At 39.6% G+C, this 14,402-nt stretch overlaps 1 protein-coding gene across 7 annotated transcripts in view; it reads left to right on the top strand.

The window, feature by feature from the left end:
* The window catches only part of SORCS2 (sortilin related VPS10 domain containing receptor 2), a 579,951-nt gene that overhangs the window by 351,698 nt on the left and 213,851 nt on the right, over window positions 1–14,402 (top strand). The gene's annotated exons all lie outside the window — the stretch shown is intronic.

Genomic DNA, 14,402 nt, shown 5'->3' with positions numbered 1-14,402 from the left:
TACAGGTGCTGTTTAGTAGCCTTTGCTTAATCCTATATGTAGAAGTTAAAGTCTTTGAAAGAAATAAAGGTAAATAAATACACGCTAAAGACATTTTGAACATCTTTACTTTTTTGCATGTCTAAACTGAGACTTTTTTCAGATGATTACTGCTTGCCATTTTCTAAAGCAGGGATTGTCTCCAAGTAGATGTGCTGGAATGAGATATCAAATCCATTTTGTCTTTGCTTCTTAGGCAGCCTATTACAGCTAGAAGGAAGGGCAGCCAAATGTTAAATGACATGTCACAGGCCATAGACAGTTCCAGAGACAGCATTAAAATTCAGAAAAAATTAGTACCCTTCCTTGGACTGATAGCTTTCGCAGGGAGGAGTGGGGAACAAACCCAAAACCAAAAATACCCCAAAAATTCTGACCCCCATTGCAATAGTCTCATATTTTTATTTAAAGATTTTGTGTGTGTGTGTGTGTGCGTACCTCCTTTAAATCTATGATTGCATAAGTTACTTCTCTCCCAACATATAGCATCCCTTATGACCAAGGGGAGCTATTCCTTCTGTGTGAGATAGGAGTGTATGTATTTCTAGCCTATTTTAAGATGGCTTAACAGGTGGAAGAGGGAGCAGAATTACCTTCAGGTGGCCAGGTACTTCTCGGTGTAGCAGCAGCAGGTGAACTGCTGGCCTCTAGTGGTAACTGGGAAGTAATCTGAGAGTCTCAGTATCTTGCTCAGAGACAATGTCTTCTGACGTTACTTCATGTAAGTTACATCAAAATTTGAAGTATGAGTGAGACCATGGCTCTGATTTAGTTTCAGTTACATGAATTATTTTCAGTATGATTCAGATAATCTTGAAATACTCTTCGCTTTTGCTGGTGTAAATAAAGTTTAAGCTGTGTGTGAGCCCTGGAAGAATGAAATTCTTGTAACGAGAGCTAAGGGTAGTGTTATTTTAAGAGAATATACAGTCAGTATTTTATAATTTCTGTAAAGAGGAAAAGCCTCTGTCAGGCTTCTTGTGACAGAGAAATAGATGTCATTACAACACATGTAATCCTTTGAAGATTCCCCCCCTACCCCCCCGCCCCCCCCCCCGCCTTTTCCAAGTGAATCTATAGAAAGATATAGCTCTCCCTGGGCTATATGGGCAGCTCTTACTTTCTACAGTTAACGAGGAAAAGAATATAAAGGCCAGTTTGGTGGTCTACAGGTAAGTGCTGTGTTACAGGGCTGATCTCTGCCCTCCTGAGATGGCAGAAGCCACAGAGGGGATGAGCTGCAACATTCCCATTTTTAACATGTCACTGAACTGTGGTCTAGTCCAGCAAGTGTTGCAGTGGTGCTCACATGAGTTCTCCTGATGAAATTTAGTTGTTGTCACATGGAAACGATAGCCAAAACATGCTGAATCTGTTCGGCAGTCTCCAGGACAAATGGTTGTTATAGCAATACTTTAGAGGGATTTGAAGAAGGGAGGAAAATGCAAACCTTTCAGGACAGTTGAGAGGAGAAAAGGTCCTTCATTAGCTTCAGAAGCAATTAGCGTGAGAAGCGAGACATTTACTAATTTGTGTATTGTCAGATGTTTTGACATCGCTTTAATTTTCCTCAATAAATATATCTGAGTTAAAACTTACCCGTTGCCCAGCTTGTATTAATACCATATATATAGTCACTCTCAGCTTAGTTCAGTCCTTTTTTTAAAGGACAGGTATAATGGCCTTGAGTCCTAATCACAGAAAACAGCGTCATTGAAAGGTGGAACCAAAGGATCTGTGCCAAGGTAAAACCAGAATGCAATTGATTCCTTTGCTTTGAATGGTGAGTTAGACTTTGGCACTGAGCTTGAGCTGGCATTTTCTGGTTAGCCCAGACTAGCTGCCTTTTCTGCAAGGATATTCCCTTTTGTAAGACATCCTTCATCCTCTTTTCCCTCCCTCTCCTCGGTCACTGGAATGACAGAAAGGATCTGCTTATGCTTATATGCACCTCAATAACAGTATTTGCTGGATGTTCTTTGGCAGGACATTTTGTGGTGACTAGAAGTTTCTCTTTTTGTATCCATCTACTTCCCGTTTTTGGTCTATTTGGCCTACATGTAAGGCATCTGCTGGGTTTCTGGATGTGTTCTATCCAGCAGAAGAAGGCATAGCAGATGGAGAAATGCCAGGAATACAATTTATTTTTCTTCATAAAACATAAGGTTCAGTGCAGATGGTTCAACCACAGACCAAGGGCTGTAGAGCCCAGCTTCTCCCTGCCTGCCTGGCTGTGGGCTAGCCAACAGCACTGGGGTTGGTATGACCTGAAGGAAGAAAATGGCAAAAGCAAATTACAAAGCCAAAAACTGCAAGAAGCTTGAACAGCCAGGTGTTGTTTACCCAATATAGTTTCTGTGAAGTTTCTATTACTGTAGAAGTTTTAACGTTTAAGATTTGCCTCTGAAAACTGTATTTCAGCAGCTGCTGAGGCTTTTGGAGCTTTTCCTTTGCTGTCCCCACCTTGGAAGAATGTGTGGCTTTAGCTGCTGGAGATCAGGCTTTGTGTTTGGTTCTTAGTGCTGTTCCCCTCATTCATAGGGAGCAGTGACTTGGAAGAAAAGACTGATGCCCCTCCTGGCATTCATAATAGGATTTCCTTCCATTTACAGGCCCTTAACATTACTTACTCAGCTGTGCAAGGGTTGATGTTGGTGAATAGCTGGCTGAGTTATTTTTGAGTTATTTAATGTGTTGAGAATAAGCCTGAAGTTGTCAGACAACTAACACCTACATAGGCTTTTTCTAGCTGCAGCCATTCTTAATTTTTGTGCTATATTAAAGCCAAGCTAATAATAGTACTTTGGGTGATCCTTTGATGGGAAGCTTTGTTAATGCATTTGTGAGGACTAAAGAGGCTGGTAAATTCAGTGCTAGAAATGTTAGAGGCAATGATGCTAAACTGGAGATTGAATGAATAGGTGGAGCAACTAGTTGTTTTGCTAAAGAAGATAAAATATCTGTGTGTAGGTCTTTGCAGCAGATGAACTGGTGAATAGGCACAATAGCTGCATTGTCATAGTTGGAGCTGCTTCTTTTCTCTTTAAGAACGGATGCTTAGTGTTTCAAGTAGAAACTGACTGTTAGAAGTAAGACTAATTTTAAGAATATGGGTACAGATTCAGTTCCTTGTTACGTGTTAGTAGTCATTCACACACTGAATCTTTTTTCAGAAGTAACCTAGTGTTTAGCCCAAGTTAATTAGAAAGAATGAGTGATGCATCTCTGTTGAGCTGTCAGCAGATGATGTACAGGTGGCACTATGTCTTCACTACTGTGCAGCAAAATAAAATAGGGCTGTCTCCGAGCTGATTTGGTGACTTGAGAAGAGTGGTGGCAATGAGAGCTGCATCTGAGAAGAGCAGGTGAGGATGGTGAAGCATGCTGGAGAGCTTGATAAGGCCACCATTGTAGAGAGTTATGTCACATACCTCTGCATACATCTGGGAAACCAGACCTCTTTTTGGTGGCATTGATGGAGTCAGTGGAGCTGTGCTGACTTGCCACGTTTGAGAATTTGTCTCAAGTGGGTCAGCTGCCTTATTGAGACTTCAGTGAGCTCAAAGGTGTGGAGTAGCTGACATCCACCATTGACTAATCTGTGAGAAACATCATGGTTAGGAAAGTAAGATTAGGAAATCTAATAATAAACACAACAGTCACTGCAAGACTGTAACCCTTTAGAAATCATTGATTTTTGTATTAAAATTAAGTTCTGTTAGATGTTAACTGGTCATAAAAGCAAAACTTACAGATATATCTTTTCTTAAAATGAGTAATTTCATATTTTTATCAATAAGCTGGTAATAAATATTGTATAGTATATGTTGACTTCTGTGGCTATGTGTTTCTTATGTGTGGGAGGAATTGCAGGGTGAGATCTAAATGTATCCTGCCTGGGTTATTTCTGTTTAATTTCTTGCTTTTCCTTACCCTTTGCTGTCTCTCTGTGGAGTAATTGTACTGTATTAGATAAATTCTATTCCTTATATAAAATTGTATAGATAAGCTTGAAAACTATTTTGAAAGAAAATACTCTACTAAATTCTGTGGATTGGGTTTTATTTCCTTTGTTCCTACTGAATAAGGCCATAGAGGAAGAATTGTATATTATATGGTATTGTTTAGTATCAGGAATAGTGGCAGAAAACAGCTTTATATATTAGAGTAATATTTCCTTGGCTAAGTCTGTGAAAGCATCAAGGGCAGCACAAAGGAACAGGCCAGGGCAAGAGCAGGAGACAGAAATGCTGAAAAAGATGATAAAAAATGAAAATACATTAGTACAAAGAAACTAAGCTTGGGATAGCCTTGTGTTGCCTTCTCCGTAAATCCCCACATCTAAGGGGTAAGCTAGTGTGTGAAGTCCTGTGGCAGGAAATCCAATGTGCACGTAGTTGTTGCTGACTGCCACTATTAGCTTGTCTGTGGCACTTTACATCCAAGCATTTTGGTACAATTTTCATACAATTTCCAAGCATTATATAGTGAAACCATAATCCAGACCAGTTAAGAGACTTTCTTGGGGCTATCCAGGGACACGAGGCAGATGCAGAACCCAGCCTGTGTGAGGCTTTCTTCTGTCTTCCCCTGCGTAGCTCAGTGTGGCAGGCTTGTGGTGGGAACAACAGCATCTTTGCCCTGGGATTGCATGTATTCTTTGATTGCAGAACATTGGTCAGTGTAGAGTCACAAAATGGGTCCTGTAAGTTACCTTCACTGGGGTGTTGTGGAGACCACTGATGGATGTTACTCTGTGGGAGATGTTGTCTATAATCTATATACAATAAACGAAGGGAGCAGAGCCAGATCTTCAGCCCACCTAGTGGTGGCCATTTTCTGTTCGGATTGGCTCCTGCTTTAGATGTGAGGAAGACAATGGGGTCAATGCCCCACATTTTCTGCATCCCCTTTTGCTCCAATTGTACAGTTTGCTCACAGTGGATAAGCTCTTCTTTTGTATTCTTTGTGATTTCCTTGCATGTTTTGCTTTTTTCCCCCCTTTGTACATGGACCAAGTGATAAACCTTGAAAGCAAATGTGCAAGAATAAACAGATTGTCCAGTCTCTGTATCCTTTACAGACAATACAGACTTTGAAATGTTTTTTCTTTTGACTAGAAATGTCAAAATAGTCAGCGACTGGAAAGCTACTGCTTTATATTAAGGGAAAATGTTGACACAGTTTTCACTAGCGTCAAGGCTCTTAATGAGCAACTGTTGAGGAAGAGAGGACCAACACAAGTAATTGTATTGCTCATTGGGATTACCCTGTCAGCTATAGTTCTTCTTTTTAGAAAAGCAGAAGAATATTTTTATGGTAATTAGATATGTAAGATATACTGAGGACTGAGAGTCTGTTTTTACACCTGGAATATGAAGCTTCCAATCATCCTGAAAAACTGAATAATCATTTCTGCCACTGTGTGTTGAGAGCAGGCTTGCAGATGTGGTGCAGGGCCATTAATGAGTCAATGGTAGATCATTGTCCTAACCTTGTCTTGGCCTCCATGTCATTCACAGGTAAAGTGTGAATATCTTCAGATGACGTAACTGAACAAAATGCTGCCTCTTGAGATTTCTGAAACTCAAATAGTCTCTTGTCTAGTACAGTTATTCTTGCAGAGGCAGTGGAACGGGAACATTCTTAGCAGTTAAAGCACTGAATAATGGAAGCTAAGGGAAATGCTCTCATTTCTCTTTGTGGGATTTAAGCATGCAAAGTCTATTAATACCCATGATGGTAATGCTTTTAAATTCTGCTAGTACTCAAATGTAAAAATATGCAAACTGATCTAAAATATGTATCTTTTTGGCCAGGATTGTCTGAAAACTGAAATATTGCTGTTCTAGAAATTACTGAAATTGCTTTTGGTTTTTATGGGGAAAAATAAAGAGCAATTACAAGCTTTGCTAAATGGACATCATCACTCACTGGTCTATGTACTGTGTAGCTGTGATACCTTGTGCTTTCTCTGATTCTGCTGTCACTATCCCAGGTATAAAAGCTGTTCATGCAGGATCTGTACACAGTGTGAAGGTTGTTTTTTTTTTTTTATACATAGACCTTTATAAGATAGCTCTGTGCAAGAATTGGTTTAATATTGAGACAGAGTCAGAAGAGAACACCAAAGTCCAAATTCACATTCTCCAAAGACTGAAAAATTTGGTGGGTGAACTAACTTAGGTATCATTAGACGTTGTTTCCCTGAGAAATTTGTTGTTCTTCTGGGTGTGGTGGTGTTATTATACAAGCAGATTTTTGTATTGCAACTAGTGCTGATAATGTTTTAAGCAACACGTAGCCATTACTTTCTCTCTACTCTCTCTCATTACTCTTCCTTTGCTTCCTAAATGATACTTCCTATTTCCTGGTTATATGGTGATTTTTAACTGTCAGGTTGACAAAACTTGGAAATTGGATTTGCTTATATGCATCCAGAATAATAAGACTATTTTTTTGTTAAAGTTTTTGGATTTATTTTATTTTGTGATTATGTTATTGCTAAGGGCCTAATTCTAGCAGCTACCATTTTTTATTGGGTTTATATTTGCATTAGAGCCTCACCTGTAGAAATTAGATTTAAACCTCCTCGCAGTAATAAGGACTGAGTTGTTTGCTCCTGAATGCTTCGGTTGTACATCCTCACCTCTCAGAAGGTCACATGCTCTGGCTGTTCCTCAGGTTTTGAACAAAATGAGATCCTTTAGATGCAGTTTGTGTTTCAGCCTAACAAATAATATTTGATTATGTACTTAATGAAAAAGATTGCTGGTGGATGCTCTCACTCTTATTTTCAGTTGTTATCTGTGCTCATCGATCCATGAGAGCAGTTTAATTACACTAAAAATGAATGTCAGTGGATGTAGAAAGAAATAAATCTTTTAAATCTGTATAGCATACTTCACTGAAATAACCGAGTTTACTGCCCTTCCTAAGGCTACCTTTAAGAAAGGTTAAAATGGAGATATAACGTGCTGTGTGTCTGCATCCTTCAGCACTGTCATTTAACCTGTTTGTCACTACTTTTAAAATCAAGGGCCAGGACAATGAGTTGATTTGTAGATGAGAGCTTTGTAGACTTCAAGTGATCTGTCTTTGTGATATCTCGTGTTTATACTGGGTTGAATTGCTGTGGATTTATTTTAGCCACGCTTTAAATGGCAAGAATTAGCTATGAAAGGACAGGAAGCGGGCTTAACTGTTACCCATATAACATATCAAAGAGAGTTATTGACTGAGCTTAGCTCTGCCTTTTAGCTCTTGGTGTGGCAATGTTTTGGTTGAGTGGGAAATGTAGACTTTATTCTGTTTTGCTGCAAGGAAGTGAATTCTGGAGGTTTTTCTTGAACATAACGTATTGTTCAGCCATCAGAATCACCAGCTGTGTTTTCCATGTTCTGGGATTCAAGACACTTATTTGTATGCATGTGAGGCAGAAGGGTAATTGATGTCTAGGTCAGTACCTTGAATGGTCTCTCAAAATAACATAGTAGTAGTGTGATCTGATTGTTGCTAATCTCATTTCCTGGTCTAAAAAGTGTTTGAGATTTTTGGCTGTGTTTTCTGGCAGTCGTCTCAATTGCTGGGTGAAAATACAGTAATTTAGAACGACTCACATTTCTTTAACTCTATTTTTAAGTGAATTTCTCAAAGGGCTTGATAAAGCCTTTAATTACAGAGTAGCTGTAGAATAAGTATCTATAGGACAATGCAGGTACCACTTAAAGCTCAGCTACATCACCTTTATGGCAATCACGCTTAATGTCAACTAATGAGCATGGTGTTCATGACAGAGTAGATATTGGCAGGATAACACAGCCATTGCTGCAACTATAAAAGGTCATTGGATTTTTACACTTTCAGTTAGCAAACAGCTACTTAAATGGACAGGAACTGGGACTGATGTTTCAGCCATTATCACTGTAAAGTCACTTCAATACCTTGTACAAGCAGTGCAAATCTAACTCTGACAGCTTCCACCATCATGGCAATCAGGGGAAAGCAGACGTGACCTTGGTGGCTCTTACCTTCCCTGCATTAAATGCAAGGCATGCACTACTCAAAGCGGTTCAGGTTTTTCACCCTCCCATGCACTCACCGACTTCAGACATTGACTCACAGGTTCAACTGTCCCTTCATTTAAAACAAAAACCCAAACCTTTGTATTAAACAGTAATCAAACCATTTTAGACATGTTTTTTGCTCCCCTCTCTAAATGTTACAGTGTTTACTTTTGAAGCTGAGATTTGAAGTGATCTTCCTGAAATCAGATAGGAGCTGGGTTGTGGAGACAGAAATTATAACTTGGGTCTCCTGGTGCTGGTTTGATGTTTTGTCCATTGGGCTGTGCTGTCCGCACCAGCGGTGTGTGTCCAGTGTTTCCAGCTTGCTCCTGTACTTGGTTTTATGTTCACAGTAATGAGCATTGCTCATCTTGTTTCCTGCTAGACCATTTATTGTGTTAAAATCTGTGTGCTGTGTTATCCTTAAGTTTAACTCGAGGGTTGGTATATAACAGGCCAATGTTACTGGCTCATTTAACTTTCCAGTTTTTAAACACTGTTATTGATACTCCTCTGTCCTTTATTTGTAATTGGTGGTCCTGTCTGATCAAGTGTATTGTACAGAGAAGTAGCTTGCAAAATATTAAAGAAAAGATGAATGGGAAGAAGGAAAAGTTGCTTGTTAAACTGCGCCTCTAGTTCCTCATGATTTAGGAAAAGGAGAAGTTCTTCAACTGTATACATTTTGGGGTTGGTTTTTTTGTTGTTGGTTGGTTGGTTGTTTTTTTTAAGAATGGAATTTTCCCCGTAGTTCTTTGATTCAGTGACTTGTAAAAAGAAAAAAATAAAACTATTGCTACTGTAGTTCTATAATCTCGTACACAGTAGGCCAGATCCAGAAGTGATATAAATGTTGATATTAATGAGGGACTCGCTTCCTTCAACCGTAGCAATCCAAAAAGTTCTGTGTTTAGTGCATTTTAGTTGTCAAAATTAATGAAAAGCCAATGGCATCTCAACATGACACGTCATAGAATTGGAGTGAGAGTCAGTTGAAATATATCGCTGAATGTGGAGGTGACCAATATATCATTGAACTGCAGGGGTAACCAGCTTTGTCTAGAGACTGAGGATATCTTCCATGAGAGGCAAGCTTTTAGAAATAACCAGTAAGAAGATTTAGAAATTGGACTTTCATTGTCATTATTGACTAGTTCTTTGTGTGTGTTCGCTGTTCAAACCTTAAGCATGTAATCCTGTGTTAAGTTTGCATTTCTAAATCAATACTGCCAAAGGAGAATTTTGCTTGCAGAGTTTATTCCATGTCTGACAAATGAAAACTATTAATGAGGAATTCCTGATTTCCATATGCATTTCTACTGTGCATCATCAACTGGCTTGAAATGCTAGATCGATGCTATTGGTTGCTCAGTCGTTCATTTTGGGTATAAATTGCCATTGTAATTACTCTTACGAATATGTTAGATGGGCTTTTGGGTTTCTGTTGCTGTTGGTACTTCTTGTACCAAGAGACATGTTGAACACCTCTCAAAGCAGTAAAATATGACTTCTGAACCTGGGGAACTGTGATACAGATTGCAAATTGGTGTAATGAGGGTGCAGCAGTACAGAAAATATAGTAAAACTAGAAGGATCCCTTTATTTGGCAAGATCATAGCACACCTGGAGATGAACAAAGTGAACTGGGGATATCTGTTCTAACTTTTTTAGTTTGTTAATAGCTGATCTCCCTACAGCCCAGGTATTTTTGTCTTTAGAAAAGCTATGTTCTTTCTCAATTGTGTGCGCACTGTTAACCTTCAGGAAGAAATTACCTGAAAGAAAAATCAATTATGTACACACACAGCAGATTAGACTTGAGCTCCATCTTTACTGAAGTGACTTTTCACTCCTACAAACAGTAATTTGGTTGGGTTTTTTTGGAAAACTTAATAGAAAATACACAGCAAGATGATGTGACACCATTTTAAATAGTCTTCATTGTCCATGGCCATTTCCTGTTGAATACAAGGGCATAAAAGTGTTTGCTACATGTACTCTATTGAAGTACAGTCTGTTGCTTTTTCAAGACCACGGTGATATTAATATTAAGCAGATTTTCCTGCAGACATGGCAAATAGAGGACAATAACAGTTTTGTGTCTAATGTTAATCAAATAGAGATGTTAAAAATGAATACCTAGGTAAGAATTTGCAGTGGGCATTGTTTTAACGGAGCATAGTGGTACGTTGCCTGAGAAAGGTGGCAGTTCTAATAAGGAACTGTGGTCAATAAGGTATGATTGAAGTAATTAACTTCCTTTAGAATTAACCTTTAATGAAAATCTCAATGTGATTAATGAAGAAAGGAGATTCTTCGTAAATGTTATATGTTAATAGTATTAGCAGTTAAGATGTACTGAAAAATGCTGTGATGTATTTGTAGAACTTGAGTGTCTTCCTCAGTTGAATACCAGTACATGCTTTCTGAAATACATAATCAATGGACTACTACAGCGTGGTACACATCAGATTTGGCACCAGGTGGGATTATCATCTCCTTCCTGAAGCAAGTTAATTGTCAGTCATTCAATTTAACACATAGGTATTTTCCACCAAAGGTGAAATATCGGCGTGCTACCTACTTGATGAGGATATTTAGATTCCATGGCTCTTTTAGTAAAGGTGGATTTTTTTCTGTCATTAAGATTGTAATCTGCTGAAGTCTGTAATTGTTAGGCACAGTCTTTAGCTGTCAGCTGTCTGTTGCAGAAGCTGGAGCTTTTCATTGGCACTGTATGTGACTTTGAAGTCTTCTGGGGTGAGCAGAACTGCTGTGTTAAAGCATTGCTAATAAAAATGTAAATACCAAAAGACATGTTATCTAGGGAAATTCAGATCTGCAGAATGTGCAGATCTACGCAGTGAACCTTTGTGAGGAGCAGCAGCAATAGAGATTTGGGTATTGAGATGAGCAATGTTGGCTTTTGACTCTTTAAAGTGTCACAGATGGCAGGGAGGCAAATTAACAATTCTTTGAGAAAACAGTTGTGTGTGCTACCAGGCTTTTGACAGATGGGTTTCTGCAGTAAGGCCTGCAAGCTATAGTTTCCGCTGCTGCTGTTGACTTACGAATTCAGGGGAGTTAGTGCTGGATCAATGGGGATTTCGGAAGGCTTCAAGGCTTATAGTGGGAGGTGAGTGAGTGATATCCTTGGACATTCAAGAGGTTACTCAGTAATAAATCAGGCAAAGACATGAATTTCTACCACAGCAGTGATATGAAAGAATGAACTTTGTAGCTGGAAAGACCTTAATTTTTCTCTCTTCAACAAATGTGCATATGACTGAAATTCAGTTAATTCAGTTTGGTAATTGGATCAGCAGTTTATGTGGTAAAGCCTGACTACTGATAGTGCTGACAATAAAACCACAGATCTGTTATTCCTTCTGAGAGCCGAAAGGCTAATCCCTTTGGTGCTGTTTTCCATGAGGTGGTTGAGCCCATCGCCGATGCCCCTCTGGCTCTGTGGGAGCAGCATCCCATGGATCCGCCACGTGTCCGTCCCATGATGCACGTGTTGAACCACCTGAGCTCCTGGAGGGGGGAAGGAGTGAAGGCTTTAAGGAGAAGGCAGGTACCACAAACTGGTACTGACTGGTTATGAAAGAAATTGGAAGGGATCTGAATCTAAAGACTTGATAAACACTAGAGAGAGGGACCAGGGCAGGGTCTTTGCTGTATGCATAGATGCACACCAGCTCACCTTATAGGAAGAGGAGAAAACAGGTGTATACCGATATTCTAAAGTCTTTATCTTAAGCTTCTTTTCCAGATGTATTCAGGTATCTGATAAAGAAAAAAAAAAAAAAGCCTGGATTAAACTGACCTCAGATCTGCTACACAATGGCATATCCAACATAGAGGGAGAGTACCTCTTAAGAGAATTGTGAGTGTTTATCTGAATGGTTGTAGAAATTCTTGTCATATGAGATAAAAACCAATGCGCAGAAATGAAGAATTAAGAAGCAAGGAAAAAGCGTAATGGAAATAAGAGCGTTAGGATTTTTTGGTGTCAGAGATGTCAGTAAAAGGCTTGTGTCACTTCAGGAGGCGTGGAGAGGATTGCATGGTGGGGTATTTGGTGGGCATTTTTTCTTGGATTAAAAATTGTAGGCAGAATGCAAGCCAATGTACTGAAGTTTCCATGTGGGAGGAAAAAAAAAATCCTTTTGCTGAGGCAACAAATGCAAATGGGGGCACAGCAAAGCAGGCAGCATACCACCCTTGCTGTCTATGTTCTGTGGCAGGTAACCCACTATATCCCTTTCCTAGACCACCTGTAAGTGGCCAGAACCTTTCGCTTCTCAAATAAGTAATCCAGCATCACCCTTCAGAAAATCCTCCTTAGAGCCTCAGGAGCACAATTTGGGAAGGCAGATCCCTTTGGGAACCCTGATTGCATCTGGACCGCTATACAAATCTGCACCAAAATACAAATGTATTAATTGTAATCTTAATAAAAGCAGCAGCTGTAGATGGCATTAACACCTTTAGAGAAAATTTTAAAGAATTACTGTAGGTGAATTTTCATATTCTAATATTACTGAACTTTTAAGCAACTCAGTTTCCAAACATTTATAATTCTTCTTATTGCACTGGATTAATCAGCAGAACGCCTCATGCTAGAGACGGAATGCTTCACACTGACAGGCAAACTTAAAATTCTTTCAGAGTAAGAAGCAAGACAATTCATTGCTGATGGTACTTCAGGAAATGTTAGGAACAGCCTGTCAGGTGCATTGGTGAGAGCATCTTCTGGGCATACTGATAGACAAGGCTAGTAAAGCCACTCATGAACATGAAAGAGTGCTTGGCAGGAAGCCATAGGCAAAAAGTTCATCTCTATATTTAGAAATGAGTAAAATCGCAATTGAAAGCAGGTGGAAAAAAACAAGGATAGATGTGTAAGGATAAGAACCAGAACACTGATGCTGTTAGCACAGGGCTGCGTACTGCACGGGAACTGACCATAGGCTCATCCTTATTTCACAGTGTCTGAGACCAGAAAGGGGAGAATGAAGTTGTGCAAAGTTCAGACTGGCTATTAAATTGTGTTGAGTAGTGTTGTACTGAGCCTAAGAGACTTGCTCAAACCAGTTCTGCCCCAAAGCACTGCATGCTACAAGCAAACAGGGGAGGCTCAGGGGTGGCCAGTGCCTGAAGCCTCAGCAGTGGCAGAAGGTGGTACTTGCTCCAGGTCTGCGCTGCACACCTTGGCTGAAGAGTTCTCTGTCAGCATGGTCTGGGGTGAGATTCTTTCCCAGTCCTAAATCTCATGTGAACATGGAGGAGACAAAACCATGAACTTGGTTTATTTTCACGGCCACATCATGTCTTTTTATTTCTACTTTCAGCTATCATATCCTAATGTATATACATCATCGAAACAGCATTTCTCTTCCATTACATCTTTTCCCTGTCTAAGTACCCACAGTTTGCTCTTGCTGAACAGATTGAGCTCTGGAGGCCTTACATGGTGAAGCTGACTTCTCAGCCCTTAGAGCATTTCTGTGGCTTTTTTTTTTTTTTTTCTCCCTTACAGTTCTGTGGCATTATCACATTTTGCATTTGGGCAAATTTATTTGCTAACTATACCCTACCTACCTAATACTCTGTATCGGTTTACCAATACCTACCTAGGCCCTACCTACCTAATACTCTGTATTGGATTTTTTTTTTTTTTTGTCACCTACAAATGGTACCAGCAAAGAATCTGTATAAGAACCTACATGATCAGTGATGGTGACTAGTTACTGGGAGATAAAGAACCCTGAATGCTGGTTAACTATGTATGCTACAACTGGAGCAGCTGACTATTTCTTGAGTTCCTTACATAATATGTAATTGTAATTGTAAGGTTGGCTTTTCAAAGACTTTCTTACTGGCCTAGTTCTGCTCCTGCTGGAGACCATAGCAAACTTCTCTTCCTAGCCGGTGGGAGCAAAGTTAGGCAGGCAATGAGAGCTTTAGAAAATCCCACCCTACAATTACAACCAAAAATAATTTTCTAGCAAATGGTTGTCTCTGGTTTCTTTTTTTAAAGCTAAGCCACCCACTGGGAGTTTGATTCTGTAGGACTCTGAAGATGATTTGAAGGGGGGGGGGGGGGCAGAAAATTCAACCTAAAAATAACTTAGAGGAGCTCTTTTATGCCTCAACAAAAGCACAGTTGTAGGCCTGTCATTCCTGGACCTCCAGGGCTGAGAAATAAGCATTGGGTGCTCTGGAAAGAGAATATGTGCATGTAAGCATGTGCCTGTGTGCTCTGGAATGTATACACACAAACTTTGTCAA

This window comes from Nipponia nippon, unplaced genomic scaffold, assembly GCF_047370975.1.
Source record: "Nipponia nippon isolate SJK-2023a ecotype South Korea unplaced genomic scaffold, ASM4737097v1 scaffold_6, whole genome shotgun sequence".
In the NCBI taxonomy this organism is placed as follows: domain Eukaryota; kingdom Metazoa; phylum Chordata; class Aves; order Pelecaniformes; family Threskiornithidae; genus Nipponia; species Nipponia nippon.
This window is presented reverse-complemented; position numbering and strand designations above follow the sequence as displayed.